Here is a 16,493-nt window from a genome sequence, read left to right as displayed (position 1 = left end):
AATTAAGAACATTCTGGGGCGAAAGAACAAATCTTAAAAATTGTTTGTGACGTGTGTTCTACAGTCTCTGAGGTGTGTTTGTTTCTGTGTGATGTGTGTGATGTAAGAGGGTCTTTGTGTGAGGTATATAATGTGTGAGCAGTGCTTACTATAAACTTGAATATTACAGGTGTTGGTCATAAAATTTGAATATCATGAAAAAGTTGATTTATTTCAGTAAATTACATTCAGAGAGTTAAACATGTTTAGTATACTCATTCATTACACACAGACTGATATATCTCAAGTGTTTATTTCTTTTAATTTGATGATTATACTTGACAACTAATGAAAACCCCAAATTCAGTATTATTAGAACAATATTAGAACATTGTGAAAAGGTTCAATATTGAAGACACCTGGTGCCACACTCTAATCAGTGATTTAACTCAAAACACCTGCAAAGGCCTTTAAATGGTCTCTCAGTCTAGTTCTGTAGGCTGCACAATCATGGGGAAGACTGCTGACCTGACAGTTGTCCAAAAGACGACCATTGACACTTTACACGAGCAGAGCAAGACACAAATGGTCATTGCTAAAAATGCTGGCTGTTCACAGAGCTCTGTGTCCAAGAACATTAATAGAGAGGAGAAGGAAAGGAAAAGATGTGGTAGTGAAAATTGTACAAGCAGTAACCGCACCCTGGAGAGGATTGTTAAATAAAGCCCATTCAAAGATGTCGGGGAGATTCTCAAAGACTGAACTGCAGCTGGAGTCAGTGCTTCAAGAACCAGCACGCACAGATGTATGCAAGACATGTGTTTCAGCGTCGCATTCCTTGTGTGAACCCACTCTTGAACAAGAGACAGCATCAGAAGCGTGTGGCTTGGGTCAGTGTAAAGTTTCCACCGTTAGTGATGGTTTGGGTTGCCATGTCATCTGCTGGAGTTGGTCCAATGTGTTTTCTGAGGGCCAAGATCAATGCAGCTGTCTACCAGGATGTTTTAGGGAATTTCATGCTTCCTGCTCTGACCAACTTTATGGAGATGCAGGTTTCAATTTCCAACACAGTGCCAAAGCTACCAGTACCTGGTTTAAGGACCATGGTCTCACTGTTCTTAATTGGCCAACAAACACGCCTGATGTCAGGCCCAACAATTCAGAAGAGCTGAAGGCCACTATCAGAGCAACCTGTGCTCTGGACAGGCTACTATAGAGAAGTTATATATAAATGTAAAATATTTAAATGCAGGAGGTGGTGTGGGGTAGGATGTTGCCTCGCACTACAGCCAATCAGAGTGCAGCTCTTGCCTTTTAACATGTCAGGCATTAAAAGGGACATTCTACTCTGTGAGAAACAAGTGTAAACATCAGAAACTCAGTACATCAGAATAAAACACACAATAACAAAGGGTATTTCCTGATTGGTGAGAGTAAATTGAATTGAGGCCACTTGAAGAGGTATAGGAGACTTTATAATTTTTAATTATGATAAATATTCATATGGTATGACCATTAACCTTTGCAGGTGAATAGGATCTTAACCTCCATATAGATAATTCATTCACTCATTATCTGTAACCACTTATCCAATTCAGGGTCGCGGTGGGTCCAGAGCCTACCTGGAATCATTGGGCGCAAGGTGGGAATACACCCTGGAGGGGGCACCAGTCCTTCACAGGGCAACACAGACATACACACACACCAATGTGTGTTTTTGGACTGTGGGAGGAAACCAGAGCACCTGGAGGACACAGGGAGAACACACAACCAACCAACTCCTCACAGACAGTCACCCGGAGCGGGATTTGAACCCACAACCTCCAGGTCCCTGGAGCTGTGTGACTGCGACACTACCTGCTGTGCCACCGTGCCGCCCCTCCATATACATCAACAAAAAACAATATTTAGTTTTGTAGTTCTATCTAGTGGTAAAAGAATTTACTACTCTAACATAGTGTTGCTAAGCAGTTACAGTCTTTCATGTTAGAAATGTTTAAGGGAGTACTACTCTATGGATATTTTCCTAACATGGACATATGTGGTATCAGTGGAATCCTAAAGACCTGGCCTATAATAATTACGAAGAAAATGTTGAACTTTCATCACTATGTGGCTTACAGACCCCTCCAACTAATAGAGATCCAGCATGAATTGAACTAAAAAATGCTTTCCCCAAAAATTTCAAAACTGCACATGCTTGATCAGTATGAGGATCAGATGACATGATTAAATTGTGGTGTCACTACAACCCTAGATGGCACTATAACACAAAAAAGCTCATTTAATCAGTTATTGTCCAATTGTAGCGCCCCCCTTTGGTGGATTGGAGTTATATTGTATATGCTTCTTCATAGTAAGGCCCTACAGAGGTTTGTCAAATTTGGTCTTGATTGGGCTTAATTTGTTTGAGTTACAGCTGAAAGAATGTTTAAAGCTCCACACACTTCGATTAATTGATGTATTACAACAAAAGTTTGAACATTTTTTGATAATTATTGACCTACAGACTCCGCAGATTCTAACAAGGAAGTGCCACCAAGGACATACCATTTAAATCCCATGATGATTGGACCTTGTTACGGTTGTCAAACAGCTGCTGACATCTGATTGCCCGATGACGATCACAATTTTGTCCGAATTGTCCTTAATTTTTCACTTATAGCCTTGCCGACAGAAGCAGCATGCCAAACGGCGGTCCAATCTGCCTTGCGGATGCTGAGATATAAACTTGTAGCATTTACAGCGCCCCCTATAAATATTGGCTCTTCCTTTGACATGCTACCTCAGAATTATATCTGGAAGTAGCATATGAAAGTTGAACACATTTGAGTAAAGTATGAAATTGTTATAAATTTGTAAGTAAAACATACGATAAGCCGAAGAGGTTCATTTGCATATGGCAGCCATATTTAATCGAAATTTCAACATTTTTTTTGATAATTATTAACCATCAGACTCCTGCAAACAGTTTGGCACCAAGCTCAAGAAAATTGGACAAAAATCCCTGGACTAGTTTGCAAAAGTAGGTTTTGCAAATTATGCAAATTAGCGCGATAATAACGTGGGAAAAATGAAATTTTGACTAACCCGTTTTTGATTTGTCAGGACCCAAGGAATCAGGGGAAAAAAGATTTTGTCTCTACGCCTCACGGTGTAGGAGATATGCACCTAAACACATTTCACATCGCTATAGCGCCACCATTACGCCAATCAGTGTAATTTTTTTTGTCCACCGAGATGCACACAAACTACATCTACCCTCCAAGTGGAGTCTGTACGACCTACGGTCTCTTCTGCACAATGACTTTTACAGGAGAAAAAGAATAAATATAGCCGCAAGCGACAATTCTCAGGGTCCAAGCTTGTATTCGCTGGTAGAAGAACAATGTGCTAGCATATGAGCTGTCCTGAGATAGTAGGGGCTTTGGGGGAGGTTTGTATAGTGTTCTTAAGGACTTCTATGCATATGAGCTGTCCTGAGATAGTAGGGGCTTTTGGGGAAGTTTGTGTAGTGTTTATAAGGTGTTCCATGCTGTTCTGGCATCTCTTTGGAGGTGTAGCATGAGATGGAGGAGTAGCGGATGACAGAGACAGTATAGAGCACATAAGTCACTCTGGAGTTGCACTCTGGTTCCTCACCCTAATGTTCAGGACCCCCAAACAGCAGATATGATGTGGAGTAGCTTGTACTCAAGTCCGTTATCAGTGGACAGAAGACACTCTCTGCTGGATGTGTTTGGTTGTGGATTATTCTCTGTCCAGCAGTGATGCTGAGGGATTTACAACTCCAACACCTGAGTCATACCTGCGGTGTCCAGACCATTGAAGAGCAGGGTGAAAGTGAGCAGTCTTTGCAGAGCAAGAGCGTAGCATATAACATTTCCTGATACTGGAGCCACACTTTAATTTAGATTTTGTAGTGCTTTTAAATGTGATGATTGGTGTTCTGGTGTCTCAGCAGAGTAAGGGGTGTAAGAAGAAGGGGTAGTGGATGAGTGGGTGAATTTCTGGTCTGCAGACAGGTGAATGTGTGGCTTGGGTTTTAGAGACAGCACAGAGCACAGAAGTCAAAAGTTTTCACTTTTAAAAAAAATTATTGACCAACAGTCTAGACAGATTGCAAAAATACCAGTTGTTTATTGATAAGACAAATTTCCAGGGAGGAGTTCGAAAAGCTCCATTTTCACATACCTGACTATTGTGGATAAACTATGCATTTTTTGACAATAGTTGCAATTGATAACTTGTAAGACAATATGCAGAGTATGCAATAAAGCAAACTGCTTGTCAATATGTTTATATTTCGCTGAGATATTCCATATTTTCATGTAGAAAATTTGAATTGCGCCCCCTAGTGGCTATCGTAATGAAAATTGTTATGTACTTAGGAAGTGCTGCCATGGACATACCATGCAAGTGTCATGATGATAGGACCTTGTTAAGGTCATGAAACAGCTGCTGAAATTTGACTGGTCGATGGCGGCCATGTTTTTTCGAATATGACATCATCATCATAGAATCTAAGTCAGATCATCACACACTACATGCATACCAATCGGCATGTCAATCAGACAATCCTGTGAAGCGTAACACTTTTTTAGCTGTTATAGCGCCCCCTAGGCTTGCAGTTGCACAGCCAAGTACTTATGGCTTCCAGCCTTTATAGGGATCAAGCATGTGAAGTATCGTAACATTCGGAGAAAGCGTTTGTGAGTTATAGCCGTATTTGTGTGATTTTTTGAACGCGAGCTCAACCCCTGTATTTGGGCGGAGTCTGGAAGCGGACCAGTGATGAAATTCCAACTTTTTTTGAATAATTATTAAAATTCAGGTTCTTAGGATTCTGCTGATACCACATATGTCCATATTGGGTACATTTCCAGAGACTAGTTCGTGCTCAAAAATATGTGCGATTTTGCATATTATCGCTATAGCGCCACCATCAGGCTGATTGGGCTGATGTTTTGCGCCTGAGTAGCGGGAGGGTTTACTACCAGTTGACCAAACGACAAGTCTGTAGGACCTACGGTTTGGGCTGCCCATCGCGTTTCATCTGAGAAAAAGAAGAAGAAGAGGAAAGAGACCAAGAACAATAGGGCTCCAGCACTTGCAGTGCTTGGACCCCTAAATATAGCCGCAAGCGACAATTCCCGGGGTCCAAGCTGGTATTCGCTGGTAGGAGAACAATGCACTAGCATATGAGCTGTCCTGAGATAGTAGGGGCTTTTGGGGAAGTTTGTGTAGTGTTTGTAAGGTGTTCTATGCATATGAGCTGTCCTGAAATAGTAGGGGCTTTTCGGGAAGTTTGTGTAGTGTTTGTAAGGTATTCTATGCATATGAGCTGTCCTGAGATAATAGGGGCTTTTGGGGAAGTTTGTGTAGTGTTTGTAAGGTATTCTATGCATATGAGCTGTCCTGAGATAATAGGGGCTTTTGGGGAAGTTTGTGTAGTGTTTGTAAGGTGTTTCATGCTGTTCTGGCATCTCTTTGGAGGTGTAGCATGAGATGGAGGAGTAGCGGATGACAGAGACAGCATAGAGCACAGAAGGCACTCTGGTTTCTCACCCTAATGTCAATTTTACCAAACAGCAGATATGATGTGGAGTAGCTTGGACTTGAGTCCGTCATCAGTGGACAGAAGACAATCTCTGCTGGCTGTGTTTGGTTGTGGACTATTCTCTGTCCTGCAGTGTTGCTGAGGGATTTAAAACGCCAACACCCGAGTCATACCTGCAGTATGGGTGTCCAGACCATTGAAGAGCAGGATGAAAGCGAGCAGTCTTTGCAGAGCAAGAGCATAGCATATGACATTTCCTGATACAGGAGCCACACTTTAAGATAGATTTAGTAGTGCTTTAAAATGTGATCCTTGGTGCTCTGGATTGTAAGAAGGGGTAGTAGATGCGTGGGTGAATTTCTGGTCTGCAGACAGGTGAACGTGGGGCTTGGGTTACAGAGAAAGCACAGAGCACAGAACTGAATCTGAAATTTCACCCTGGATTCTGACCCAATGTTCAGGACCTCCACAAAGTATATTTAATGTGGGGTGGTGGATAATTCTCAGCACTGCAGTGACACTGACATTGTGGTGATATGGCAGTGTGTGTAGTGCTCTTATGAGTGGATAAGACACAGCAGTTCTGCTAGAGGTTTTAACACCTGTGTCAACTTACTGTCCACACCGACATACATATATTTTATTGGTCAAACGTATAGACATAAATTCAGACAGTCGCTCATACATTCTCAGCACTGTAGTGACACTGACATTGTGATGCTATGTCAGTTTGTATTGTGCTCTTATGAGTGGATCAGAAAGAGCCGTGCTGCTGGATAATTTTAAAACCTGTGTCCACACATACTCTGTTGGTCCAGATTATAGATAAAAAAAAGCAGAGACAGTTGGTCATACATTTCCAGCATATCTGCTTTATGGGTGTCCTGACCAATGAAGAACACGTGAAAATGAGCAATGAAAGTATGCAGAGCAAGAGGTGCACCCCTCTCTGTAGTTTTATATCTACAAAGTGCTCATGTGGACAGTGGAGCTGAAAACACGGACACTGAAAGTAAAATGAGGTGGTCATGATGGTATTGTTGATTTGTTTAGATCTGCTTTCAAATGTCTGTGTCCTCTGGCCCTCTCTGACTGGCAGGGTGGAGGGGAGGGGGAGAGGTGACAGTCTGTGTGTGAGGAGGAGAAGGAGGGGCTGAGGGGGGACTCTGAATAGAGAGAATCTGCAGGATGAGATGTAACAGACATATATTTGATCATGAACTAGTGCTTGGATCAAAAGCCAATATGGACATATGTGGTATCATGAGATTCATAAGAACCTGAATTTGAATAATTATCAACAAAATGTGGAACTTTCATTACTGAGTGATTGCAGCCTCTGCTTAAATAGAGCTGTGCAGCTTGCCTTTGAAACACTGCATAAGAAACAGCTATAACTCACAAATGCGTTAGTCCTATGTCATGAAAATGCAAAAGCTCCTTTCCCATGGTCTTTGGAATATATCTGTCTCATCTTGCTGGTACTGCATCTCTAGGTGGCAGTGTAATCAATTATGAATCTATGCAACCAGTTGTTGTCTAATTATAGCGCCCCCTTTCTGTGCAATGTGGGCATATTTAGCAGAGTACTTCAGAGTAATGACATACATATGTGCACCAAGTTGTGTTTGATTTAGGTGAAGTTTGTTGTAGTTATAGCTCAAAGAGTGCATGGAGCCCCGCCCATGCATATTTGTTAAATTACTGCCGCAACAGCATGTCAAAAGTTTCAACTTTTGAAAAAAATTATTGACCTACAGTCTATACAGATTGCAAAAATACCAGTTGTTTATTGATAAGACAAATTTCCAGGCTCCATTTTCACATACCTGGCTATTGTGGATAAAGTATGCATTTCTTGACAATAGTTGCAATTGCAAAGTTGTAAGACAGTATGCAGAGTATGCAATAAAGCAAACCGCTTGTCAATATGTTTATCTTTCGCTGAGATATTCCATATTTTCATGTAGAAAATTTGAATTGTGCCCCCTAGTGGCTATCGTAATGAAAATTGTTTTGTGCTTAGGAAGTGCTGCCATGGACATACCATGCAAGTGTCATGATGATAGGACCTTGTTAAGGTCATGGAACAGCTGCTGAAATTTGATTGGTCAATGGTGGCCATGTTTTTTCGAATATGACATCTTCGTCATAGAATCTAAGTCAGCTCATCACACACTACATGCATACCAATCGGCATGTCAATCGGACAATCCTGTGAAGCGTAAAATTTTTTTTGCTGTTATAGCGCTCCCTAGGCTTGCAGTTGCACATCCAAGTACTTATGGCTTCCAGTCCTTATAGGGATCAAGCATGTGAAGTATCGTAACATTCGGAGAAAGCGTTTGTGAGTTATAGCTGTATATGTGTGATTTTTGGAACGCGATTTTTGGAACCCCTGTATTTGGGCGGAGCCTGGAAGCCAAGCAGAGATGAAATTGCAACTTTTTTTGAATAATTATTAAAGTTCAGGTTCTTAGGATTCTGATGATACCACATATGTCCATATTGGGTACATTTCCAGAGACTAGTTCGCGCTCAAAAATTTGTGCGATTTTGCATATTATGCGTTCCGCGTCGCTATAGCGCCACCATCAGGCTGATTGGGCTGATTTTTTGCGCCTGAGTAGCGGGAGGGTTTACTACCAGTTGACCAAACGACAAGTCTGTAGGACCTACGGTTTGGGCTGCCCATCGCGTTTCATCGGAGAAAAAGAAGATGAAGAAGAAGAAGAAGAGGAAACAGACCAAAAACAATAGGGCTCCAGCACTTGGACCCCTAATAAGAAAATCCGTAACAAAAACAATAGGGTTCTACGCACTGAGTACTTGAACCCTAAGAACTAAATCTAGATCTTCATAGTCAGTTATAATTTCTAATACAATATCAATTTACATATATTTATTCATACATGGAAATCTGAAAGACACTTTGTAGAGAACAGGCCAACCAGAACCCTTCCTGTTTTGTATGTGCTTCATGAATATGCACACGAGGGGAGTGCAATACCACAAGCTATGCTACCACAGCAAGTACGGCCTTCTCTCCCTCCTTTCATAATTTGCGAGAGACTCTCTGAACTTTGGGGAGACTTTGAATGTCTGTATCTGAATGTATACATTGCAGTTTTATGACTTCAATCCACTATGTAGGAAGTGAGGAGCTGTTTGAATTTTAACCAGAGACAAGAACGCTGTGTGAAGTCGGTGTTTTGTAAAATATGTGTTTCCCTTGTCCACGTGAGAACAGTGACAAAGGCATTTTCAAAAAAACTCCACTTTGGAGAGTGTTTTTGAAATCCTCCATTTTCAGTGATCTAAAACTCTGTGTGGACTGAAGGCCCAAATGAAAACAAAAAACTCAAAACTTAAGACAGTCTGTATTTCTAAGATTCACAGATCCTTCCAGGGCAGCACAGTGGCACAGCAGGTAGTGTTGCACTTACACAGCTCCAGGGACCTGGAGGTTGTGGGTTCAAGTCCTGCTCCAAGTGACTGTCTGTGAGGCGTTTGGCATGTTCTCTCAAATTTTCTTGGGTTTCCTCCGATGGTCCAAAAACAGGTGGTAGGTGGATTGGTGACTCATAAGTGTCCATAGGTGTGAAGGACTGTCACCCCTCCAGGGTGTGTTCCCACCTTGCGCCCAGTGATTCCTGGGTAGGCTCCGGACCTTGTACATCACTGTTTCACCCTACCCACTACACTTTCATCAGTGTAGATCATTTCTTTCTAATGTTCAATTCCAACAAACATTGAGACTTAATTAATACCTTCAGATTATTATTTGTGCCATGGTAAGACAGGGAACAAGGAGGTGGACGTAGGTCCAAGTAATTTTATTAAACAAATAACAAAACCTAAAACAACATAAACTGAAAAGAAACAAGAGCTAAACATGCAGTACATAATCTAAAATAAACCTTCAAAACTAGAGAGGGGGAAGCAAACACTCACACAGATACAAGACCAGACAAAGGAATACTGAAACCATTGGGGTATATATACACACAGGAGCACGGTCACAGAACACCTGGGAACATAACGAGTGGGCAGGACCACAAACAAATACAGGTGGGAACACTAATGACAAAGACAGAACAGCAAAATCCTGAAACGGGTAAAAAGTGTGACAATTTGTGACACCCTCACTAGAAAATACTTTAATCTAGATGCATTTCCTTCCATGGCAGGCATTTTAAGAAAATAGTCTGGATATTTTCATGAATACCAAGTTTGATTAGAAAAATATGAAGGTGCATAAAAATTTAAATAAAAACTCAGCAGATTAGCCTAACTTAAGTTTGTTCTATTAACAGTTACTCTCTCTCTTATTATTGTGACGTTACAGCAAAACAATATGTAGGAGAATGCAAATATATACAGGCAGGGGGATGTGCAACTATGTTAAAGCACAAGACAATTTCGTTAAGAGTACACATTAAAGAAATGTAAATTATGTGGTTAAATAAGAGAAATAAATGAGATGAGTGTGTTAACATTTGGCTTGTTTGGTGTGTCTCAAATTATTTCACATTTACCAGCTTAACATTAGCTAAGATTTTTCTCACAGATCCAGCCTTCAGTTTATCACATGTCAGGTCATTCCAGCAATTTGACTGACCAACAATATGAGCACAATCTTCATTACCAACGTTATTGGGTTCCCCACCACACCAGTAACTGTAACCCAGAGAAACAAAACCAGTTTCAGAGTCCAATTATGATTGTAACACCTTTAGCAATGACAGTGTATTCACTCAGACCTAATAAAGTGATGCACAGTAATCAGAATTCCAAACCTAAACCAAAACCTATATTTAGGATATATTCCACCATAAAACTAGAGCTGGAGTTACTTCTCTTCAACTTGAGTCTCTATTGTGGAGGAGAGGAGTTTGTTTCAACTTAAACAATGTCCATCTGACTACTGACTAATATGATCTCAAAAGTGTGTGTGCACACCCTTTTGGCCACACTGCATAATCTTTATCTTGTTTTTAATGATAAAACATCCTGTTGAACATGGTAGTAGGCTGCTCTGATGTGAATCTGTCAACAGTATTAATCAATCCTCATTATAAAACCTGCTGTGCTCTGGGTTAAAGGAGCAATCTGTAAGATATTTACTGTACTCAGTCATAAAAGTTCCAGGGTGTTTGATAATGGATTAAGGAAACACAACTGCCACCCAAAGTCCTGCCTGTGATCCGGCCCTCTGTCCAATCATTTTACAGCCCACCGTGTGGCCAGGTCCACAGTGTCAAGCAGCCATGAAATGACAAAGTGAACAGAGTTAATGTTATATTTTAACGGACCCAAAAGCTCCATTGCCCTTCTAAAACTCTCTATGACCAGAGACTATAATGTCCTTGTGATAGTCCTTGTGCTTGAAAAGTGGATGCAGTTTACAAGCAGCAATGCTACAGAACAGAACCAGAGCTGGCTAATTTTCTCCTGAACAGATAACAGCAGATCATTTCTGAAAAAAAAAAATATAGATACACAGACGCCTATGTATAGATTAAAAGGCGTAAAGGCCATGGGTGGTGTTTCATATAAAGAACGTGAGGCATATCAATGTTTGAATTGTGTTTTGTATGTTTTTTATGAAGAAAGTGAATTACAACATGATTGAAAAGTGTAAATACCTTTGTTTGTTGTGTGTGTGTGTGTTTTAATCTATCAAAATCTTCTGATCATAAAACATTTATTTGTCAACTTTTTTGCAACCACTGGCAAAAGAAATTATTCTCAAACTTCATACGCAGTTCACAAACCCAGTAAACAGTCTTTATACGTCTCTCTACAGCACAGGCAGCGCTCCAGTCCATACACTGTGTGAAACTGTTGTTTGTATTCAGTAGAGTTTCCAAGTCACAACAGCTGTATGTGTCGAATTTGAGAATTAAGAGATTACCACCTCTTCTTATGAGGAATACAAACATCTTAAAATAAAGTTTACTGAAATACAATAATGCACTTTATACTTACTGTCAAACTACTGAGAATGAGCTTGGGCCCGGAATGACTGTCTTCCAACAGTGTCCCGGAAGAGGCGACACACCAGTGAGAGCTTTAAAAAAGCTTGGTCACCCTCTTCCAGGACAACCTCTAATAGAATCTACTCCAGGACCATAAGGGGCATCTGTTAAAGACGTTACAGAAGAGTGCAGACACTGTTTTACAGTTTATTTAAATTTAGTGAAACAAAAAAGCTAAATATAAATTTACCACAGAACCTACATTCCAATTGATTTCTTTAAAACAAACCAGAGTTTTCTAATTTGTGAAGGCTATTGCACATTAAGCAAAATGAAAGTTGAAATGCCCAGTTCAGCTTCAAGAACAGACACAAACACCTGGTCAATGGAGACGGTAAACATTCAGTCGCCTTTACTGTTAACAGAAAAAAGACCAGACTGAAATTAATATAAATACTATTTAACAATGGACCATGTCTAATTTGAGCTTATCAGATGCTGTAAATAACTGCTTTTAAGTCAGACTAGTTACACACTGACATGTGCCCTTATAAATTCAAATAAACCATCAGACCCTGAACGCTCCTCAGTCTTTCCCTTCTTGTGTTTACTGGCCTTTCCTTGTACATTAGAGCTCACCGTTCTAAAATACAGCTGGAATTTAAATGATGTAAGATAATTGAAAATTAGGTTTATCAGCTAAGTTGTTTGCAAAAAAATCAAACAAAAACAATTTAAATAACCCAATACAACGACTTTAACAACTGGTCTCTCCAAAATGCAAAACATCACAGTACAATGTACAATGTGTCTGAGAGAAAGCTGCATGTGTGTGTAAATATTTTTGTTTGAGTAACAGATGTATATACCTTGCAGGTGACATGCTCCCTAAAATTAACCGGCACTACCACCTACGGAGCTGTGGGATGTCACTCTAACGGACAAATGACAAAGTTTAGAATGCAGTTTAAAGCCTTACTGGAAATGTATCCTCAAAAAAGTCATAATCAGTAAATAATCATAATCTGAAGTAATCACCTGACTGAAGTCAAAAGGCCAACCAAGGGCCATGTAGAGTGCATACTGAAACATACCATAGATACAGCTGAGAACATTGAACACTGAAGGGTCAAAAGTGGCCTGAACGTGGGCTGGATGAAACAATAAAACATAAAAGGAGATTACAGTTTATCTGTGATATGCATGTTCATTGTAACTACATTTGTGAGCTTTTCTTTAAGTCAAAAGTCTTGTTCCTTACACGGAGGCAATATTATAGGCAAGTTTTTTCTGTGTGTCATTAAGTAACTCTGTTAATTATTTGGCAAAATCAACCACATATAACACGCGTGCCGCAGTTGAATATTCGTGTATTTATCTACGACACTACTAGTACATACTGAAATAACGTATTTATAACGTGTTCGTGTATCTAGCAAAAACACTAACAACGAGCTTTGTAATTATACTTACAAACTAAATGTTTTTACTCACCGACATAACGTGCGCTGTTATTTTCTCCGTTAAAAAATTCTGTTTGAGAGTTTTTTGGGCGCGAGCGTGAACTGTGTTCAAATTCACGAGGGTAGGGAACGATTTCGGACACTACCTTAAAATAGTGTACTATATAGTGACTAGAGCACTATTTGGGACATAGAAAAGTCACTGGGCACGGGCGTGGCTTCTGACGTGGTGAGAGGGCGGGGTTGGATGTGGGCGGAGTTGGATGTCCAACTCCGCCTTCCTACAGGCTGCAGCGAGAGGCTTCTCTCCTAAACGGACACATATAAAGTGGAGTGAAATGTTTGACTACGAAATTTGTGGATAAGATCCGCCTCCTAAACAACATTCATCTTAGCACATTCTTCTTAGCTATTATGGCCCAAGTTCTTAAACTTGTCTCTTGCTTGTTCGTTCAGTTTTCCTCAAACTGGCAACCTGCTCGAGCTTCACGTCTGGGGAAGAGGCAGAGGGCTCTCTCCACTGTTCTGAAACTCTATTATAGTTCCGATTTTAAACGCTTGCTGTCAGTATTACAGATTGTTCCTTTAATACAGCTTGCACAAATACTCAGAGCATTGTGTGTTTTCTTGAGAGGAAGAAACAAAAATCACTTACTAAGTGGTTAGTGGTGAGCCATCCACCCATTTCCACACACCCTCTGTTACTTTGTCAATGAGACCGATCCAACCTCTACCTCCCTTCAATGATTTAAACAAAAAGTCCTGAAAATATGATTGCAAAGGATAAAATTCATGAAGGATGGACACTTTAACAATTCCACATTTGATATAATATGGGAAAAATCATCCCGTCATCTTGAGTTTCTAAGTAATTAATAAGGTGTTTTGGTTTTAGAATTTTATATGATTACTGAGTGACTTATGTAGACTGTCCGAGTTTATTTTTATTTTTGAGGTGATTCTTGCCTGAATCTGATTTTCTGCTTTTATGTGTGCATTATTAAACAATGATGTCACTCAAGCTTTCCCTTCAATAATGAGGTCCTGCTATGTACATAAATGCTCTTCTCACCTCTTCTTCTTTGCTATTTATAATCACCAGGTTTGCTCCTTGATCAGTGCACACTTTTTTGCTGTCAAGCCATGTCTTCTTTACATTTGAGATAAAATAAAGTGTGGAGTCAAAGTATAGCCAACCCTTCTTGAAATATGCTTCTGTTAAAATATTACAACATATAATGCTCAGTGTTTGTACTGCACATTTGTACATGCAGAAGACATACATCTTTGAGAAGTACTCATGTAAAGCATTGGCCTAAACCAGAGGATATGGGCAAATGTAGTTAGACGTATGTCCAGTAAAATATTTACAATTCATTTAACCTCCCTTTCTGTTTTCATGGGAAACATCCATTAGAAGGGACTCTTCAATCACAGAAAGGCGCTACAAGGTGGTAGGACGAAGGCTAGTATATGCTACTTATCATTTGTTTACAAACTGTTTTACACTAGGGTGCTTCCAGAGACCCTAAAATGAATGCTTTTTCCTACACATCCTCTTCCTTTCATCTGTGACCTGGTTTTGTCACATCATACGGACACTTGTCCAAATACTAGAGTAGTCGAAAGAAGCTCCTTAAAATCCCCAACAAATCGGCTTCAAGTGGTAAGACACACAAAAATATGCTACCCAGGAAGTCTTTCTCCACCTTCTTCTGGGATAGGAATGTTTGGAAACGCCCTAGGACAGTAGACAACACCAGATCTCAAAACTCCAACTCTCATACTCCTAAGCCCTAATCTGAAATGACTAAATACAACTGCTGGACTCTATGGCTGTTTGAAACAGAATGCAGCACTCTCAATGCCTTGCTGCCTATGCTGGCTCCGTAGTCAGAAGGCTGTGTTTAGACATGAAGGCACCCGTAGCAGAATCACATTTGAGACACGCTTCCAAGACAGCAAAACATCACCACATTTCTAGGATGCTGACAGCTGATTGCCATCAGGTGTGATAAACAACATATTGTAAAGAGCAGGAAGGTCTTCCTTCCAATCAGGAAAATATGCTTTCAGTATGTTATTTTATAATCTCCTTTATTTGCCCTTTCACTTCTTACGCACTACTTCCACTCGCTTTCTGCGCCTCAGGATGGCGCTCTGGTACAGCACAGAATCACAAATTATGGGTAATAATATAAGTAAAATTAATTAAATTAACACCCAAACATTGCACATGGGTCCACCACACCACTGTCTTGTAAAATGTTTGTTTCACATGATCATAGTTCACTTAATGAGTGGGAATTCAAGAAATGCTTTCTTACCTATATCAGCCAACTTGTTCTGAGACTCATTTTTCTCCTTCTTCAGCTGGTCTCGCTCTATCGTCAGGCTGTTGTACTTGCTGTCTAACTGGTTTAACTCTGTAGTCAGTTTGGTGTGGATAGTCTCTAACTGATCTTTTTCTGCAGTCAGGTTCCTGAGTCTTGTCTGTAACATGTCTCTCTCTATTGTCAGGGTGGTGTAATTATCCTTCAGATGATCTTTCTTTAAAGTCAGGTCAATTAAGTCAGACTTTTAGTCATTATTCTCTGTAGTCAGCCTGTATTTGTCTTTCTTTAACTCATTCCTCTCCTTGGTTACATTCCCAAAGCTGATTTGTAGCTGATCTCTTTCTTTAGTAAGATCACTATAGCGGATTTGTAACTGGTCTTTATCTTTACTTAGGTTACTGTAATTGGTCTGTAATTGAGTTTTCTCTGCAGTGAGTTTGTTGCAACTCTTCTGTAACTGCAATTTTGCTGTCAACATGTTATCATTACTGCTCTGTAACTGGGTTTTCTCTGTAGTGAGTTTGTTGTTCTTTGTCTGTAACATGCCTTTTTCTGTAGCTATTTTATTGAAACTTGTCTGTAATCCATCTTTTTCTGCAGTTAGGTTGTCATTCTTCATCTGTAGCTGGTCTCTCTGAGCAGACAGATGTTTAGACTGTGTACAGAGCACTATGATGACAATTAGCAGAAGAACACACAGTAGCCCGAGACACAGTGTAGCCAGTCTGTAGCTTCTGCTCCTCACAATGTCAGTCCCCGAGGGGAAGGTGAAAAAAGGTTTACCTTTGGAAACAAATGGGTAGAAATATGGAAATGTTATGGTTGGAAATGTATTAATACATCATTTTGAATTTGGTTATTAAACCGTTAATGAGTTTGCTATATTAGCAATTGTTTATAATATGAATGAAAGGTCTGTAAAATGCATTGGTCAAAATACCAACACAGCACCCTGTCTAAACAATCACGTTCAGGATGGCAGGTTTCTGCACCTGCTCCTTTTAAGCAGCAGGTGCAGCAAGAAGTGGAGCACAAATGCTCTTGTTTTTCCATTTTTGCTTAATTTAGAATGTTCACAATAATTAAATAATAAATAAATATCAGGCTTATGCATGCATGCTGCAATACTGGATGGCCATGATCTTCCTAAAACCACTGGGAAAACATATGCATC

General features: G+C 40.1%; 1 pseudogene; it reads right to left on the bottom strand.

The window, feature by feature from the left end:
- Positions 1–13,154: 13,154 nt before the first annotated feature.
- LOC136676878 (C-type lectin domain family 4 member F-like) lies at positions 13,155–15,797 on the bottom strand (annotated as a pseudogene).
- Between the last annotated feature and the right edge of the window lie 696 nt (positions 15,798–16,493).

Source organism: Hoplias malabaricus, chromosome 2 (genome assembly GCF_029633855.1).
Source record: "Hoplias malabaricus isolate fHopMal1 chromosome 2, fHopMal1.hap1, whole genome shotgun sequence".
Taxonomy (NCBI): domain Eukaryota; kingdom Metazoa; phylum Chordata; class Actinopteri; order Characiformes; family Erythrinidae; genus Hoplias; species Hoplias malabaricus.
This window is presented reverse-complemented; position numbering and strand designations above follow the sequence as displayed.